The sequence below is a fragment of the Mustelus asterias genome, chromosome 1 (genome assembly GCF_964213995.1).
Source record: "Mustelus asterias chromosome 1, sMusAst1.hap1.1, whole genome shotgun sequence".
NCBI classification, from domain to species: Eukaryota; Metazoa; Chordata; class Chondrichthyes; order Carcharhiniformes; family Triakidae; genus Mustelus; species Mustelus asterias.
Genome location: NC_135801.1, coordinates 71,569,855 through 71,589,103, shown reverse-complemented (window position 1 = coordinate 71,589,103; position 19,249 = coordinate 71,569,855). Strand labels below are relative to the sequence as shown.

General features: G+C 40.6%; 1 protein-coding gene across 14 annotated transcripts in view; it reads left to right on the top strand.

Moving 5' to 3' along the window:
- LOC144494088 (calcium/calmodulin-dependent protein kinase type II delta chain) overlaps positions 1–19,249 on the top strand; it is a 344,749-nt gene that overhangs the window by 80,637 nt on the left and 244,863 nt on the right. The window lies entirely within an intron of this gene.

Here is a 19,249-nt window from a genome sequence, read left to right as displayed (position 1 = left end):
TTAACATTGTGGTATATCATCATTATGACCCAACAATTTTTCTGGTACTGAAAATTATTGTTTTACACATGTGGTGTCTGATTCCTGCAGCTTTTATTTATTGTTAGAGGTTTACAGTCTCTGTCTCTATTCTCTCTCTCTCTCCCCTTTTCTCTCTCTCCATCCAATCTTTCTCTCTCTCTCATTTTCCATACCAGGTTTGACATTGAATTCACTATATTAATTTACATTTTGTGGTTTTCACTTTGCATGAATGATTCTTCAATCTGATTGGTTAAAGACGACACACCATTACTTGCTCTTTGCCACAGATCCCCAATGCTCTGTAGAGGGTGCTGTGCTGTTTGGATTCCCTGTAAAACAGCAACTTGCCAGCAGACCAAGTCCTGCAGAAAGTCAGTGACCAAGTTCCGGTCTAACTTGTAACAAAATCCGGCCTATTGAATCCATGTACTATTTGAGATCATACAGAACTGTATTTTATCTTCCTTTGCTGACCTCAACTTCAAAGGAAAACGAAGTGAACATTTTACATTATCAATGCATCAGTAAAATGTGGAGATGGACATTGTGTCTTTAATTGTTTAATTATCAAGAGCCTCAAAAATGGGAGTTCCTCGAAGAGCAAAAACAATATATGTATGAAATTATTTGTCAATTCCAATCTTTGAAATCATTACCCAACAGCTAGGATGTCTCTGAACTTGACAGATATTAAACAAGCTTTTAGTGTATATTAGTTGCAATATTATTCATTAAAGATCAATTGAAAATCATAGAAGGAGGCTATTCGGCCCATAGCGTCTGCACCGACCGCAATCCCACCCAGACCCTATCCCCGTAACCCCATGCAGTTACCCGAGCTACTCCCCCTGACACTAAGGGGCAATTTAGCATAGCCAATCAACCTAACCCGCACATCTTTGGTCTGTGGGAGGAAACCGGAGGAAGCCCACGCAGACACAGGGAAAATGTGCAAACTCCACACAGACAGTGACCGGGAATTGAACCCGGGTCTCTGGCGCTGAGAGGTAGCAGTGCTAACTACTGTGCCATCGTGCTGCCCATGGATGAAGGTGAATGAAAGATTGCAGATAGGTGCAGATAGATTGCATTCATCCATTTCTCTGCAACCAAACAGCCAAACCAAACAGTTATAAATGTTTTCACATCACTCTCAAGCATGAAGTCCAAACTCGCACAGGCAAACCTGAAAACTTTGTTTTCCCAGGGGTAAGTAGGCACTGCCACTGCTTATGAGCACTTTGTCTTGCCTTTCATGGATACTTTGGGGTAGATTTTAACTATTAGTTGGCTAACTGACAGAATGCTATTGTCTACCCAATAGAGCTTGTGTGAGGCCTGGTCTGTTTTCGCGGGCTTAAATCTTATATGCTGCAAGCGGAAAAGGAGTGTCCTGATGTACTGGCAGATCAGAGGCAAAAGCAGCTCAGCTGGTTGGCCTGGCCAAGGTAAAGGTCGGCTATGGGGAGGGGCAGACCATTTTATTGTGTGATTTGATTTATTATTGTCACGTATATTGGTACACAGTGAAAAATATTGTTTCTTGTGCACATTGTGCAATCTTGTGCATTCCATATGAATACACATCTGCTCCCCAAGCAGTCAAAAAATAATGATTTTAACACTTGTCTTTCTGACCCTCTTCTGTAGCCCTAGGTTTCACTGAGCTGAGAGCCCATGACAGATGAAAATGACATCAGCGTTCATTCATGCCATAGGCCCACAATTTGCATAAGTTATTAAGGCTCCTGTTGAATTCAGCATTGGCAGTCTGGGAACAGGGCAGTAGCTCCATCACCTCTGTTACTTCCATTTCTGTTGGCCGGAAGAAGTTAATTTCTTCCTCCTCGCTTTCTCACCCCCAGACAGATGAGTGTTTTGGGAGAGGCTACTTTCAATTTGGGAGAGAAATAAAATCTATGGAGCAATAATACTGATGATCCATGTTTTGTCATTTAAGCTCTCTTTACAGGTTACAGTATGTTCCAGCAAAAGGACATGATGTCCACAGTGACACTTGGAATTGCTTCTAAATGTCACAAAATCCATTCCTTTGAAAGATTTAAAGTAGAGAAAAACTTTCAGTTGAAAAGGGCAGAAAATTATAAATAAACAATCGTCCTCAAGGCTGCAAGTGCACATAAAAAGCTAAATGGACAACAGTAGTGTCACTAACATAGAATGGACAAACCCAGGTTCTAAAGCATCCAGAATGAATTTTGAGAGAGCTTGTTGGATACAAGCTTCTTGTTGGGCCTTGACTTTCTTCTTTTCAATCTCCAGCAACTTCCAGGGTTCAGTTTTATTATATGGAGGTGGCCAGTCCCTGATGAATGCTTGCATTGCCAAACATGACCTTGTGTTGTGGGCTACTTTGTCCTATTAAAAAGAAATGAAATTGGAATGAGTGGTATGACATTGTTGAGAAGTGACATTTAAGAAGCCCACGTCATGATGGAGCTATTTCCCTGTTCCCAGTTTGCCAATATTTAATTCAACAGAAGCCTTGTTAACCTATGCAAATTGTGGGCCTGTGGCATGCATGAACACTGATGTCATTTAGCTGAGATCGGTTAGGTCAGTTGGCTAGACAGCTGGTTAGTGATGCAGAATGACGCCAACAGCTCGAGTTCAATTCCTGTATCAGCTGAGGTTATTCATTAAAGCCCATCTTCTCAACCTTGCCCCTCTCCTGAGGTGTCGTGATCCTCGGGTTAAATCAGCACACGTCAGCTCTCCACCTCAAAGAGGCGAGCAGTCTATGGTCATCTGGCACTATGGCAACTTTACCTTTTACTGGTGCTAGCTAAATATCATGGAGCTCCCTTCCTAATAGCGCCATGGGTGCATCCACACAAGATTGACTGCAGCGGTTCGAGAAAGCAGCTCACCAAACCCTTATCAAGTATATTTAGAGATGGACAACAAATACTGGCCTTGCCAGTATAAAATAAATCCCCCTGTAGTATAAAGCTTGAATATGTCATGCAAAAGCTCTCATTATGTATGCATTGTGACAATGCAACATAAATTCAAGTTACATGAGTGTTTCAAACATGACTTGGACTGGAGAAAAGTCACCTGTAAATAGCTTTTCAATCGTATGATAAGCAAGCTCAAGATCACTATTCTTCTACTTGCATGGATACATTGTGCACACACCTGTCAAAAGAGATGTATATTTTTTGTATGTATAAATGTACCTTGGGTTAAGATGGAAAAGGAGTGGCGGGCGGGGGGAGGAGATGGTTGCGCATGTGGTTCAGATCACATTTCAGTCAGAGGGCCTGCCTGCTTGGCTGCCCTTAGAAAATATAATTATTTTGACCTCTCCTAGGGTGCCTCAATTTTGAGGTGTCCTCATGTTCTACCTGCCTTAGTGATGCCCACCTTGGTCGGTCAGACAATATTGGAAAATAGCTCCTCCAATTTAGCTCCCAGCAAGTCTGGGCTCGGGAACCCCTTTTGGTCCTGATATTGAGTCCACAGAAAATTTCTGCCTATTGAAATATGCATCTAATTGCTATGGTATAATTTGGTGTTCTCATCTGGCATCCCACTGTGTTCTTTGAGAGGTGGATATGATATTAACTGGCCACTGAAGCAGGAGGTCCAAATCATCCAGGGGAGTGTACATCACTGCTTACATTCACAGATAGCTGCTGTTGCACTCTGAGTAGTCAAGACCGTAAGTGGTAACTTCGCTGCTGTGGCATCTGTTTTGAGATCTTCAGTGAAACACACTCATATCGCAGACTCTTGAGGTCAGCCTTTATCCTTATTTAAAATTTAGATTCCACAGTAATGCAACTCATGGAATAAATACAGAATATCAATTATGCAAGAGGTATTACAAAGCAACACAAGATTACAGGTGGCTAGCAACATTGTTCACAAAACAAAAGTGATAGATAATTACCAAATCTGGGAGGCACCAAAAAATGTTCAACCTTGGCAGCAGCTGCCGGTGTTCTTATCCCTGTGGAACAACTCATTGTTCTACTTATTGTCCCTCCTATCTCGCGTGACCTTCAACACACCTGACAATTAAAACATTGTGCTGAAGTGAAGTTACTCAAAACAAAAACCTCAAGTGGTAACATTAATGAACCAATAAAAGCCATCAATCTATCTGAGAATGTACATCCTTATTACCTGACTGTATTTCTTTCATAGGGTGGCCTTGTAGGAATGATTTTTGTAAAAAAACACTAATTAGACTGTTCGGTATACAAGGTTAGCTGCAATCCAGGAGTTTTGATGGCTTGCATAGCATTTTAATTAATCATCTCATAACTTCCATTTTAACCTATAATATATGCATGCTATGTCTGGTGATTAGTTTTCATTTTAAGCCTAATTTACGAATATATCCCAGGATTGATAGTGATGTAAGCACAAGTTGCTGGTCCTATAAAGCAGGCTTGGCGCCATCAATATGATATCATAATTAACGGCATTTGAACAAATGAATCATTGGGTCCAGAGTTTATTAGATTTCTTCCCGTTGTGAACTGTATTGCTTAAGGTGCAAAAGCACATACAATATCAGCATCACTGGATGTAGTTGCAGAAATTCCTGATTCCAAGCCTTCTGTTTATTGATTGAATATGAATCTAATCTTCACTTGCCACGGTATCCATTCAACACCTTTAGAACAAAGATAAGCATGTCGCTTCCGAATTGGCAAGCCAGAAGGAGGAGGAACAAAAATACCTGCATCTTTTTAATGGTAGTTTTCAATGCCAAACTTGGCATACTATTCTAAAATAATTCAAATAAATCTGAAACCAAATTTGTATTTCTATATTAAAAGCAAAATTCTCCAAATAGCTGGAAATCTGAAATAAAAACAGAAAATGCTGGAAAAAAATTTCAGCAGGTCTGGCAACATCAGTGAAGAAAGAAACGGGTTTAATATTTGTGTCCAATATTACTCCTGTTTGGAAAAATTCAGCTGTTCCGAAGAGTCATATTGGACTCAATATTAACTCTGTTTCTTGCTTCACACATGCTGCCAAAGCTGCTGAATTTTTCCAGTTTCTTCTGTATTTATTGCAAGTATATGTATAATATATATGTGTATAATAAATTATTATATATATATATATAGTAGATGTATGTGGCTGCATCCTATTTTAAATTGATCCATATTCTCCTTTTCTTCTCATTTATTCCAATATTTTGCTTGCTCCCCACATTTAGACTCACTTCTGAGGAATTTCCTTTTGCTTCACCCAAATGGGCAGTCATTTGGGAACCCAAGCAGTATATTCATTGTTGCAGCTCAAAGTTGCGTTGGATGCTGTTCTCATCTGAATCTGTCCATCTACCCTATGCTCAATAGTCACTGGATAATGATGAGCACTTTGAGATCTGGTTGATTTTTTTTTTGTTTCCCAACCCACTCTCCTAGTTTGGAGGCTTTTCTGGTTGGTTATGAGCCCTGTCCTACAACCCAGCACAGACCAGACATCAAATCTGCATCATTTCAGTGTGTAAAGTGTCACATAAAGCAATTCACAAGCCTGCATTGGCACTTATTAAATAGCTGTAGCTCATAAGCCGTCAGATACATCCATTTATTTTGCAAATACTTGTAGAGAGATGCATGCTATTAGTAATCATTGATTCTACAATTGCTGATTAAAATAAAAGTGGGTTGAATTTCTGTTAAGAATATTAGTGTCTGTAGAGTTTATCAAAAGGTGTTGGCGATACTAAAACTTGAATTTTGGAAAGCTTTTGCACTGACACATTTAGGAGGAGTTGCCATCAATTTGTAGGAGGGTCATCATTTCTGTAGGTAAAAAGAATCGAACGCATCATTACTGATTTCAGTTGGGTTGGTGGCAGATTTCCAGTTTTGAGATGGGAGTGGAGGGGGAAAAATTCACTGATGTTACCAATCTTTCTGACTGACCAAATTGAATGTGGGTGCCAAGTGAGAGCAGGTCAGCCTTTTCACCATTTGAATAACCTGCTGATGTGCACTGGCTAGGCTTATGGAAGAATGTCCACTCACATGATGATGGCTGACCAGCATCTACAGAACTGCAACAGAATGCAATTCCCCGGTATAAGGGGAAATACTAGAGGAAGCTGGAAGAAGATATAATAGATTTTACAGTGAATTTCAATTATTTTCTAAATAGTTTTTAATGAATGGTGCTTCAGGTTGCTTTCCTGAGGCAGGGAGAGGAGAGAAGCAGATGCACCTTGGTAAAATTAGGATTGCACTACCATATTCTGTACGCCTTAGTGAATGAGACAATTTATAAAATGTGTGAACATATTTGTTGGAATGGAATCAGTTTGTTGGGAGTTATTGGAGTGTGAATTCAATTAATTCAAGGTGTGAAGGTCCACATTAAACAAGAACAAGAGATAAGGCAAAGCTAATGTTACTGTAATAATTGATGTTAGTATTGATCAGTTAGCATGCTCTGAATGTCCTTTCAAGCTATGTGGGGCTGGCACTGCTGCCTCACAGCAGCAAGGATCCTGGCTTGGGTCATTGTCTATGTGGAGTTTGCACATTCTCCCCGTGTCTGCGTGGGTTTCCTCCGGGTGCTCTGGTTTCCTCCCACAGTCCGAAAGACATGTTGGTTAGGTGCATTGGCCATGCAAAATTCTCCCTCAGTGTGCCTGAACAGGCGCCAGTGTGTGGACTTTCACACAAACTTCATTGCAGTGTTAATGTAAGCCTACTTGTGACACTAATAAAAATAATAAACTTTAATAAAACAAAGCAACTTGCTAGGCTTCAACTGCATAACTGCCTGTTGCATTTGAAGATAATCTGTAGAAAAGAACTGAGTAAACAATAGCCATTGACACAAACAGTGGGGAAATCCCTTCTCTTCCCTACCCTGCTTATCTTAAATAATTGGATCGCATCTATTTCTTGTTGCTGGGTTTCATCAAGGAAATGGGAGGGGGAAATTTGATCCATTTTATTCATCAATACCGTAATGTGACTTGATTAAGGTTTTTTTTAAACATAGGTTAAAGATAAATTTTATTCAACACAGTAGTGGATCATGGCATAATTGGTGACTAAGGAAATTTAGCATTATTCTCTCACCATCCATGCCATTCCTGGTCATGTCCCAATATGAAGCCAGAAAGCACATTTGTAGCATTCCAACTGATCAGTGTGAACAAATCACTGTAAATTTTGCCTTTTGACATCTCTTACTCTCCTTTTAATTTGGACCTATCCACCTTGATTTAATTTTGTATTGAAAACCTTGGCTTGTAACATCAGAAGCAAAATTTAAATTCCGTTCATTGTTACACAGATGTTTGCATAGGCTAGTGGTGAACTTTTTTATCTATATCCTACCTGGATTGAATTAAAAGCAGGTGATTGTGCCACTATCCACATAACTCTTTTATTTGGCTTTACTCATTGATGTGGTACGCAGTCAGAGCCTGAATTCAGCGGTATCTCAATTGTTGCACACGGCGGTTTCTATCTTATTTCTTATTCCCTGATCTGAGAGTGCTGTAAGCGTAGGATGGGGAAGAATATGTAATATTATGATGCCAGTAGGGATCTGCAAACCAAAATAACCAAATTTATGGACTAATCCTCAAAATGAAGAAATTACAGGACAAGATTTCAGTTTTATAACTTCAGTATGAGTCAGAATCAATGTAAATTAAACCTAAAGTAACAGACAAATGTGATTGGTATAAACTGTAAATTACACCTGGAATAGAGATCATGAAGGTAGGACGCTGTCCACTCCACCTGTATGATCCAGTTTCAGCCTAATATTTCTTCCGAATAGAATTCCCAACCCTTTTGTTCAAGGACTTGGCCAACTAGAACATAGAACAGTACAGCACAGAACAGGCCCTTTGGCCCACGATGTTGTGCCGAGCTTTATCTGAAACCAAGATCAAGCTATCCCACTCCCTATCATCCTGGTGTGCTCCATGTGCCTATCCAATAACCGCTTAAATGTTCCTAAAGTGTCTGACTCCACTATCACTGCAGGCAGTCCATTCCACACCCCAACCACTCTCTGCGTAAAGACCCTACCTCTGATATCCTTCCTATATCTCCCACCATGAACCCTATAGTTATGCCCCCTTGTAATAGCTCCATCCACCCGAGGAAATAGTCTTTGAACGTTCACTCTATCTATCCCCTTCATCATTTTATAAACCTCTATTAAGTCTCCCCTCAGCCTCCTCCGCTCCAGAGAGAACAGCCCTAGCTCCCTCAACCTTTCCTCATAAGACCTACCCTCCAAACCAGGTAGCATCCTGGTAAATCTCCTCTGCACTCTTTCCAGCGCTTCCACATCCTTCTTATAGTGAGGTGACCAGAACTGCACACAATATTCCAAATGTGGTCTCACCAAGGTCCTGTACAGTTGCAGCATAACCCCTCGGCTCTTAAACTCCAACCCCCTGTTAATAAAAGCCAACACACTATAGGCCTTCTTCACAGCTCTATCCACTTGAGTGGCAACCTTTAGAGATCTGTGGATATGGACCCCAAGATCTCTCTGTTCCTCCACTGTCTTCAGAACCCTACCTTTGACCCTGTAATCCACATTTAAATGAGTCCTACCAAAATGAATCACCTCACATTTATCAGGGTTAAACTCCATTTGCCATTTTTCAGCCCAGTTTTGCATCCTATCTATGTCTCTTTGCAGCCTACAACAGCCCTCCACCTCATCCACTACTCCACCAATCTTGGTGTCATCAGCAAATTTACTGATCCGCCCTTCAGCCCCCTCCTCTAAGTCATTAATAAAAATCACAAAGAGCAGAGGACCAAGCACTGATCCCTGTGGCACTCCGCTAGCAACCTGCCTCCAGTCCGAAAATTTTCCATCCACCACCACCCTCTGTCTTCGATCAGATAGCCAGTTACCTATCCAATCGGCCAACTTTCCCTCTATCCCACACCTCCTCACTTTCATCATAAGCCGACCATGGGGGACCTTATCAAACGCCTTACTAAAATCCATGTACATGACATCAACTGCCCTACCTTCATCAACTCACTTAGTTACCTCCTCAAAAAATTTAATCAAATTTGTGAGGCACGAATTGCCCTTCACGAATCCGTGCTGACTATCCCGGATTAATCTGCATCTTTCTAAATGGTCGTAAATCCCATCCTTAAGGACCTTTTCCATCAACTGTCTGCTGATGGCAGCTATTGTACAGATAGGGTTTGCCAGTGCAGTCTTCCCTACATGGTGCAGTTCTTTCTGGAGTCTTCTTGGCTCCTGTCAGCCATGGTAGTATGGATTTACCAGAATAGCCTTTATTGTTTCACAGTATAGTCAATTCCTTATTCAGTCTTCAGTAGGGTGGCATGATGGCATAGTAGTTAGCCCTGCTGCTTCATAACGACAAGGACCCAGGTTCGATTCCAGCCTTGGGTGACTGTCTGCGGAGTTTGCATGTTCTCTCCATGTCTGCGTGTGTTTCCTCTGGGCATTCCGCTTTCCTCCCACAGTCCGAAGGTGTGTAAGTTAGATGGATTAGCCATAGTAAATGCACAGTGATAGCATGGCCAAGGTGGGATGCTCTTTTGGAGAGTCAGTGCAGACTCGATTGGCTGGATGGCCTCTTTTTGCACTGTAGAGATTCTATGTTGAAAAGTGAAAGAAAGCAGTAGTCCAAAATGTGCTTTTGTACTGCTCAGGAATTCAGCTGTCCAACTTGGGCATGTTGATTGCCTCTCCTCTCCTCTCTCAGGTTTTCCCCTTTCATCTTTTTACCTACTGCATGACTTCTGCATTATAATTTCTTTTCTGTTGCTATTGCTTCCAGGTCAAGGGTCACCAGGTCGCATCGACCAGTGTTTCTTATTATCCAAAAAATAATAATCCCTTTACAAGAGGTATAAGCTTTGTAAAATGTCTGGGGGAAATCTGCAATTTAAAAAAATGTTTGAAAAGGAATTGTTTCAAATTGTGACTTTACTGGACTACTTCCGGGTTAAAGGCCACCACATTTCAGTGAGTTTCTGTTTGACAGTCTCTCCCCATGGCAACCAGATCACATTGGAATGTCTCCAAGCTGGATTTCTCTGCTTACTTTGAGTTAAAGGTACAATTTGAAATCTTGTACATTTTAACTTACATGACAGTGAAAATAATGTCAGTTGCTCAAGTTTAATCTTAATTTTGACTTTATCAAATCCTGTTTGGATTGTACTGATTCATTGACATTATTACCCATTACTATTGCTATATATACGGCAGTTGATTCAGTCTCACAGAAACTGGTCACAAAATCACAAAACTATTGTTGTTCTTGAAGATGTTTGCATTGACTGAACCAGAAAAAGAGCAACTAGACAGGGTTTTCACACCCACCTATTAGAGTCCTGATCTAATTTTAACCATGAAATATTACTTTCCTATGAAGGGTCTTGAGAGATTTTGCAACACTTTGCCACGGCATATCTGAATGTATTGTTTCAGCTCCACCATATCACAGTAAAAGTTTTGAGTATCAGTTGGAAGGTTTTCTGTCTCATTGTTGAGGTTGAAGAGCCCCAGTTAATCAAGTCAATCCCATAGCTATTCCCTTGTACAAATACAAGTGATCAGACATAATCCTCTCCTCTTGATTGCCCGTAGGGCCTGGATGCTTGTGCTGCGGTGACCAAAACCATGTTTAAAGGTACTTGGTGCACAGTCTGAGCAGTGCACAGCTCCGGCATGGCTTACTAAGAATTAAGAAATCAAGGAATTTGCAGGGGGGGGCGGGTGGAGGACTTCAAGTTGAAAATCAGCCATGATTGTATTAAATGGTAGAACAGGCTCAAATGACCGCTTAGTCTACCCCTGCTCATATTTCTTACGTTCTTACATTCTAACATATACTACGTTGAGTGGGCAAAGTGACCCTGCATCTTTCTTTATTTGTTTCTTGTTTTGCACTATTTTGAGATGACGAATCATCTAACATTCTTGCATCTCAATCAGACGCAACTTTTGTTCATTTTATTCTGCCCCTAAAGCACCTTCTATTTTTAAATACAAAATACACTAGCTTAATTTGTCTGTATTTGACTGATATAGGTAGAATTGCCTATTTTTGAGAACTCTCATTCTTGACTTGTTCATATTCTGCTTCATTCCTGTCATCATTTTTAGAGTTTGATGCTGTGACTACTATAACCAACAAAAGTTAGATATTGCAGGCTGGTCAGTGTACAACCTGTACTTAGTGTATGGTTAATGAAAGATTCAATGACTGATTTCAGGTTTTCTGCTGACCTTCGGGAACTTTGAGTTCCCGTTATGTTGGCTTCCAATCTATTATTCTGTCTCATTGTCTCTTTTATTTCCTTTTTGACTAATCCTCTGTACTTCTCATTTTCAGCCTGATTCTCCCTGGCATTAACAAACTGACACCAGTCATATGCTAACCTTTTCTGCTCCATTCTACTCTAATCTTTCAACATCCATAGAGCTTTAGTTTTTGATGCTCTACCTGTTCTGTTCCCTTGTAGGAAAGTACCTCATCCCTATCTGGACCAGTTCCTTTTTAAAGGCTGCCTGCCCATTGCTCCATTACATTTCTGCCTCGCTGTCCTGTTGTTGACTCTAATTTGCTCCAGCCAGATCCCTCCTCAATTTGGACATGGATGGTAGAGATTTGGATCATCCCAAGTTCATGCAAGGTAGAGTGTCTGGAGACTAGCTAGCTTTGAGTGGATTTGGCTCACTCACCCTTCATTCCTAATTTAGTATTACTGAGCCTGGATGTACTTTGCTGTTCTTTGAAAGCTCTGTACTGTCAGTAAATTATTGACACCTTGCCTGTCGGTTTTTGCCAGTGTTTCATGAAGTAGCTATCAGTTTTATGCTGTAGTTTCACCTGATGCATTGGCTCAGCTTTCGTGGTCAGTGGTGGAGTGATGGTGTTCACCACTGACCCCAAAAACAGATGCTCATGTAGATGTTGCAGTCATTGTGCTGTGGATTTCCCCTTTCCCATTGTGACTTTGATTCTGGCACCAGCTCAAGGGAATCTCTGGCATCCGTCAACAATAATGCTAAGCAGCCAATCACATTGAAGAATTCCCAAGCAGCAAACCAGAAAATAATTTCTTCCACTTTTCATTTTCTGCAAAATGATTAAAATAAAGATTGGGATGTACTCATGGGATTAAAGTAGAAGCTAAAATATCATTAACTTTTTTTAAAGAGTTTTTTGACATGATGAAGAATTACAATATTCCACCAATGCAAAATTACTTTTTCTGGACCAGAGAGTTTGATCACCAGGAAGTATGAACTTGGCACAGAGTTTAGAAAAAAAAAAACAATTTTGCCTCTTTCAACAAGTTATAACTTTTTCAAGAGATTGTACAGCAATAGTATTGTGGAAGTTCATACCAAATCAAGTAATTTCAGAAGATTTCCATCTTGAACAGCTCACTCTGTAGAGGAGCAGGGAATCACTACTTCATTTCCGTTTTTAACTGCCTGTGCGTGGATTTTAGTTTTTTCTGCAGTCGTAATGATGGCAAATGCTGACAATCGTGGCCTTTGAATTGCTGCATTGTGTTAATACTGAAACTGAGGCTCTTATTTTTTCCTTTTATGGTCCATCACCATTTAGGATATTTTGACCATTTTTCAGGGGAAATCATTTGGGAAATAATGGCCACAATTATAATCCCCCTTCGCCCAGTAGAAAAGGGCATGAAAAATGCGAAGATTAAACCAAATCCATTACTAGCCTGAGGTGGATCCCTTTCCTCCTGGCACCATTGCAATGTAATTGACTTTGGGGTGGGTCAGTGTTCTTGCTACAGGCAGGTAGAGGCATAATATAAACTGAAAGGCCATGGCTAGTAATGGTGCTTCACTGTCATTTTGATGATGTCAGAGGCCGCTCACCCAATGTAAAGTCAAACGGACAAACTACAGCAGGAATCGCCTACTGATCAGGAGAAACCAAGATAAGTTTTGAAAAATGACAGTAATGACAAGGTTTCTCCATGCAGGCCCAATAAGGATGTTGGGGGCCTCCCAGTCCCAAACTTGCCTCTCCATCCTGTCACTGGTATTGGTGACCAATGCACTTGCTGAATGATAACATTATGCTGAGGGCCTTTGGGCCTTGACAACAGCTAAGACTCTCCTTGTCTAAATGAGACAGTCTTCAAAATAGTGCAGTCATCTTGCTGAGATCTCCATAGGGATTGTCCACCTGCCCTCCCATCTATATCCATAACCCAGTCAGGGTGTACGCATAGCCCAGGAAAAACCATGGCCACAATGTATTGATGCAAATATGGCGGAGAATAAAGGCTAGAAGTTGCTAATGTGCTTTCTACAGAGAATGCAGAATGAACTGTTTGGTTTGTCTAGGTAATAGAGAAAACACCTCAGTCATTATATTTGTTCTGTGTTTGCAAAGGAAGAGAGCTAAGATGCAAGCTTTTGCAAGTGAAATGCCTTTGAGGCAGAGAGGCCCCAGAAAATGCAGGCTCAGCGATGAGGGTAGTTGGCTGCCAGAAGTGGCTATTTTGTTCTGAGTGCAGGATATTAGTGTCCAAACATTTGATCAAATTACCTGAAATGGCCCATTCCTTCATTTTAGTGAAGAATCATAGAATCACAGAATCCCAACAGTACAGAAGGAGGCCCTTTCCCCCCCCCCCCCCCCCCCCATTGGGTTTGCACCAAATCAGCATCTTACTCAGGCCCACACACCCTCTTGCTGTCCGATTCCCGTATCCACTAATCCCCTAACCTACACTACTTGGGACAGTAAGGGCCAATTTAGCATAGCCAATCTACCTAACTTGCACATCTTTGGAGTGTGGGAGGAAACTGGAGCAACCAGAGTAAACCCACGCAGACAAGGGGAGAACGTGAAAACTCTACACAGACAGGCACCCGAGGCTAGAATTGAACCTGGGTCCCTGGCGTTATGAGGCAGCAGTGCTAGCCACTGTGACACCATGCCACCCACGACTTTTTGAAATCTCAGCTCTGATAAGAGCGAGCAAAAATTGCCGATAAACATGCTAACCTTTCACATTATTGTCCATAAGTTCAAACTACCTCAGTTTTTTTTTCCTCAAATTGATCTTGATTCAATATATTGTTATAGACAGGAGAGAGGCAAAGCTGAACTCACTACATGTCCACAAGCAGATGTGTTTTTAATTGTTTTAAAATAGGCTGTGTCATGTTTCCCCAACCCTCAAATTTGTGGCACCCTATTTTTAAAGTGACTTGCACAAACTCTCATTATTAGAGCCTGGAATTTAGTTTATTCACACATTCAAACCTGGGGGAGATGATCGCAAATTCACAGACATAAATATACAGTAAGTGGGATAGAAAGAGGAGTTTTACAACTATGAATAACTTAACATTAAAAGAACCTCAGAAATTGGTATCAGTTCATAAAGTTTCCAGAGTCCAGAAAGTCAAATGGAAGTGGGAGGTTTTCTTCATAGAGATGTTCCAGAGGGTTTCGAGCAGAAGGCGGCAGTGCAGAATCCCTTTAAAGTGAATAGCGATGCAATGAGATGGGATTTCTATGCGTAGACTTGGTCTAATTGACAAGCGATAATCAGAGTCTTCCAGATAAACATGCACTGAGGAGTTGAGACTTGTTTCAGGTTGCTTGGAGTCCTGCTTGTTAGCCTTTCAGGTTGGAAGTAAATCAGCAGACTGCTTGGTTCTCAGTTCTCATCTGAATATAGGGATTTTAAAATCGTCATTTGATTAATGTGACCTCCTCCCTCCACAGTAATTTCATAAAGGGATGTTTATCTGGTGTTTGGACCTGGCTTTTGTTTTATCATTTATAATGTCCCAGCCATTTGACTCTGAAAGAGTCATTATCCATATTAATGACCCTATCTGGGTCATTATTGTCTTGGATTGACCCTTGGACTCCGCTAGAGGGTAAGCTTATAAAGAAGCAAATGACAGCCATTTCCCTTCCATAATTCCTTTTTGGCAATTCCAGTTGTGAAATGGTGGTTTTCGGCACCTCTGCAGATATTATGAGTTCTGATGGCTCTTTATTACAGTCCTCTGTTTTGCGGATTGTAATGTGTTCTCACAATGAATTGTGGGATTCCACACAGATGAGGTTGGAACTCTTTGACCTAGTAACTGTTATTGGAAAGTTCCAGACACTGTGGCCATTTTGGGTCTGTAACAACCATCGTTTGATTCTGCAGTCAATTTTAAGCAAGCAAAATAAATAAAGTTTGATTTACACAATTTATGATGTCTTTCATGTCTTACTGACATGGCAATATTGAGACAAAATAGAACACCGAGAGTGCAAATTACCCGGGTAATTTGTTCATTAATCATTAAGTAACAGGTATAAAAGACAAAGTTAGGTACAATAAAATAACTCTCAGCTTATCAGAAGGTTGAAGCTGGGATATCTGTCAGTAGATGCCTAAACCTGATGTTTAAATAAAGAAAGATTAATTTACTCTATAGAGGTCCACACATTGTTTTGTACACCCCTTTGCAAAAATCAGTGGCCTGGATTTTGTAAAGAAAGCTGCACTAACAAATCTAGGAATTCAGTTGAGAGAACTTTAACTGTGTTGATGTACAATTGGTTGTAGTATTGTTTAACAAGGTTTCCCAGCGCCAAGCTGCAGTGATGTCATCAAGCTGTCAAAGTTGCCAATTGTTTTATGCAATTCCAACAGACAGCTGATCAGGAAATGGAGAGCATTAATAATCAAATCACAATTTTTAGAAAATGTACAAGACATTGAAATCAAGATTAGAATGTAAACGTATGTTTAAGGTAGAAGCTGAAATAATATGAACAAATACTTGTAAAAATTATTTAAAAAGTCTAGTTTCAGAAATCTAATTAACCATAATGGAGGCAATTGAAAGCATTCCACCAATATAAAATTATCTTTCAGGACCTGATCAATTGTTCATGATTACTTATCTCTCTATTAAATGCTTAGTTTTACCACATTGAATAAAGCATAATTTTTTAATGTAGTAGCTTACAGTGATGTGAGGGCAGAAAAGGAGAAGAACGTGCTGGAACAGTTGGATTTTACTGATTACTGGCTCAGGTAGTAAGGAATCCATACTCTTGTGGTGAAGCAGTGAATGATGGACCACAACTTGAGGATTTCTGTGTTAATTTGCACTGAACTTTGAAGTTGTGGTTAGGTTCAGAAGGCCAATTACATGAACACTGATGATTTGCCTTCAAAAACACTGCAAATTGTTACTTTTCTCTTAAAGATATATGGTATGTTGTTCAGTTTCTTTAATCTTTGGCTGAAACAGGTTTTTAATGGGGGAGGGGCGGCCTGATGGCACAGCGGTTAGCCCTGCTGCATTACAGTTCCAGGGACCCGGGTTCAATTCCCGGCTTGGGTCACTGTGCGGAGTTGGCATGTTCTCCCTGCGTCTGCATGGGTTTCCTCCGGGTGCTCCAATTTTCTCCCACAGTCCGAAAGACGTGCTGGTTAGGTGCATTGGCCATTCTCAATTCTCCCTCAGTATACCCAAATAAGCGCCAGAGTGTGGCAACTAGAGGATTTTCACAGTAATTTCATTGCAGTGTTAATGTAAGCCTACTTGTGACTAATAAATAAGCGTTAACTTTATCTTTCCGTGACGCAATAGTATTTTTAGTCTATTGAAAATCGTGTTGATGCTTGCAATCAGTAATAGGCAATCAGGTTATGCTAATTCTCTGTACACTTTAAAAAATATATTGACCTTTTTATGCAGATAGAAAATTAGGGGTTGCATTCATTTGTGTTAGATGTTGGTCATAGTGAGACCTTGGGCTGAATTATTGTCCTCTATTCAGGAAGCTTGAGTCCAGCCATTTCCAGATGTGGCATTTCCGACTTCAGAAAGGTAGCCTATTCATCCTGAATTTTGGTCTCCTTTGGAGGCAGGACCCAAGTGGCAATGGAGGCAGTGAAGAAGCTGAGTTTGGCAAATTAGAAGGCCCACCTCTGTTTATTGGGACATTAGCCTGTTCTATCCATGTTTGTTCGGCCCTCAGCCCCATCGCCTGAACCCAATGGCTGCTCGGTGCCCCTCCATATCTCCTATGTCCTGTCCATACCTTCATGTCTCCCTGCTCCCTCCATTCCTCCCATGTATTCTGCACATCCACTCACCCAGTATTACTACGGGCAGAACTCATGTAATAACACTGGCAAGTCTTTAACATGCTTGAGATTTTTAAAATATCAGCCTTTCAAAATTCGCTTTGATGAAAATGCCCCTCTTACCAGTTCATAAAACTGTCAATGAACTGCAAGTGTTCATACTGCCATTAGAAAAAAACTGTTAGAAAAAGCAGACCGAAGATATGGCCAGACATCTGTTTTATCAGATGGCCTCATTATATATATGCCTGACTGAGCTCCAAGACTCACTAATACATTTGGCTCTGTAGGGTATTGTTTCACAGCTGCAAAGAAGATTGTTGCTTTGATCTTTCTTTGAAGTGATTTTTTAAAAATCCTGGTTTGCTTATTTGAACAGGATTAGGTGATGTTAAGTGGATTAAAGTTTCTTTTAAAGGGGATTTGGAAACACTAATTTTATAAAACTTTATTTCATACATGTTTCAGAAGCATGCCTGTATTGTTCATTGTTTTCTGTATCTATTGGATACGAGAAGAGTGCTTCCAGGACTGAAAATATGTCAGGACATTAAATCAATATGAAAATCAAATCATAAGGTCTCCTACATACATTAATATCTGATGCTCCATACTGTTGAATATAGAAGAGGAATTTATCCAGTGGATACAGTACTCTAGTGCATCTGAATCCTTACTCAATGCTAGTCAATTTAATGGTCACTTGTGTTTTAACAGCTGAGTCCTATGATCAATCATTGCATCAACAACATAAGCAACATCTCACACAACATCTAATTGTGACTGTTGAAGTTGGCAAGAGCTTTTAAACTCGCCTGTCAAAAGTTTCCCGACTCCACAGCAGGCTTTCCCCAAGGTTCACATACTGACTTGCCTGGCATGGTTCCCAAAGCCTTCAGCAACCCACTTTAATGAGAAAATTGTATTTGGAGCAGGCATTTAAATAGCAAATATGGCATCACTTTACAGGAGCGTTGGGTCATGACCTATTGTGTTTTCTGACCCAGTGAAATGGCAGGTGGTGGGAATAGTCTGGGAAGTACAAAATTGCAACCTCCTATTTGGTCCTTCTGATGCAAGTTTGTTCAGTATTGGGAGAGGAAAATTGAACCCCTGTTTCTGTTTCAGATGATCAAAGTTTTCTTCTTCAGTACTGGTATGAAACTTGGAAGCTATGTGCTAGGAGACTGCTGGTTCTAGGCCAACTATCTCCAGCTGCTTCATCAATTATTTTCTCTTCATCATAACGTCAGTACTGGTATGATTGAAATTATCTTTATTCACAATTTCTCAACGTAATGAGGCAGCCCTCCATGCCTACATTGAGTATGACTTCAACAAGATACAGACTTGGGCTTGTAAATGTCAAATATATTTATAACACAAGTGTCAAGCAATGACCATCTCCAACAATAGAGTCTAATCACCTTCCCCTTGACATTCAGTGACAATGTAGTCATAATTGGCAAAAGAAGTAATGGAAACATGAGAGGAAATCTTTTCACGCAGTGAGTGGTTAAGATCTGGAATTCACTGTCTGAGATTGTAGTGAAGGCAGGTTCAATCAAGGTATTCAAAAGACATTTGAATTGTTATCTGAAATTGAAGAATGTGCAGGGTTACATGGAGAAGGTGGGGGAATGAACCAAGGTGAATTGCCTGTTTAGGAGTTGGCACAGACATGATGGGATGAATGGCTTCCTTCCATTCCATTAAATCTGTGAATCACCTGAACTAATGAATGACCAAAAGGTTTACTGGCAGCCACGTAATTGCCATGGTTACAAGAGGGTGGCTCACCTGCTGACTTCCCAGAGCTTCACCGCCACCTCTGAGGCACAGGTTAGGCATGTGATGGAATACTCTCCATTAGCCTGGATGGTGCATCTGTAGCAGGGCACCAAGTTCAGAATTATTCAAAACAAAGCAGTCTGCTTGATTGGCAGCCCATCCACCATCTTGAACATGCCCTCTCTTTTATTATGTACTATTGCTAGAATGCATCTCTAGAGGATGCATTCTAGCAATTTGCCAATGCATCTTTGACAGCAAATGTTGGAAATCTGAAATAAAAA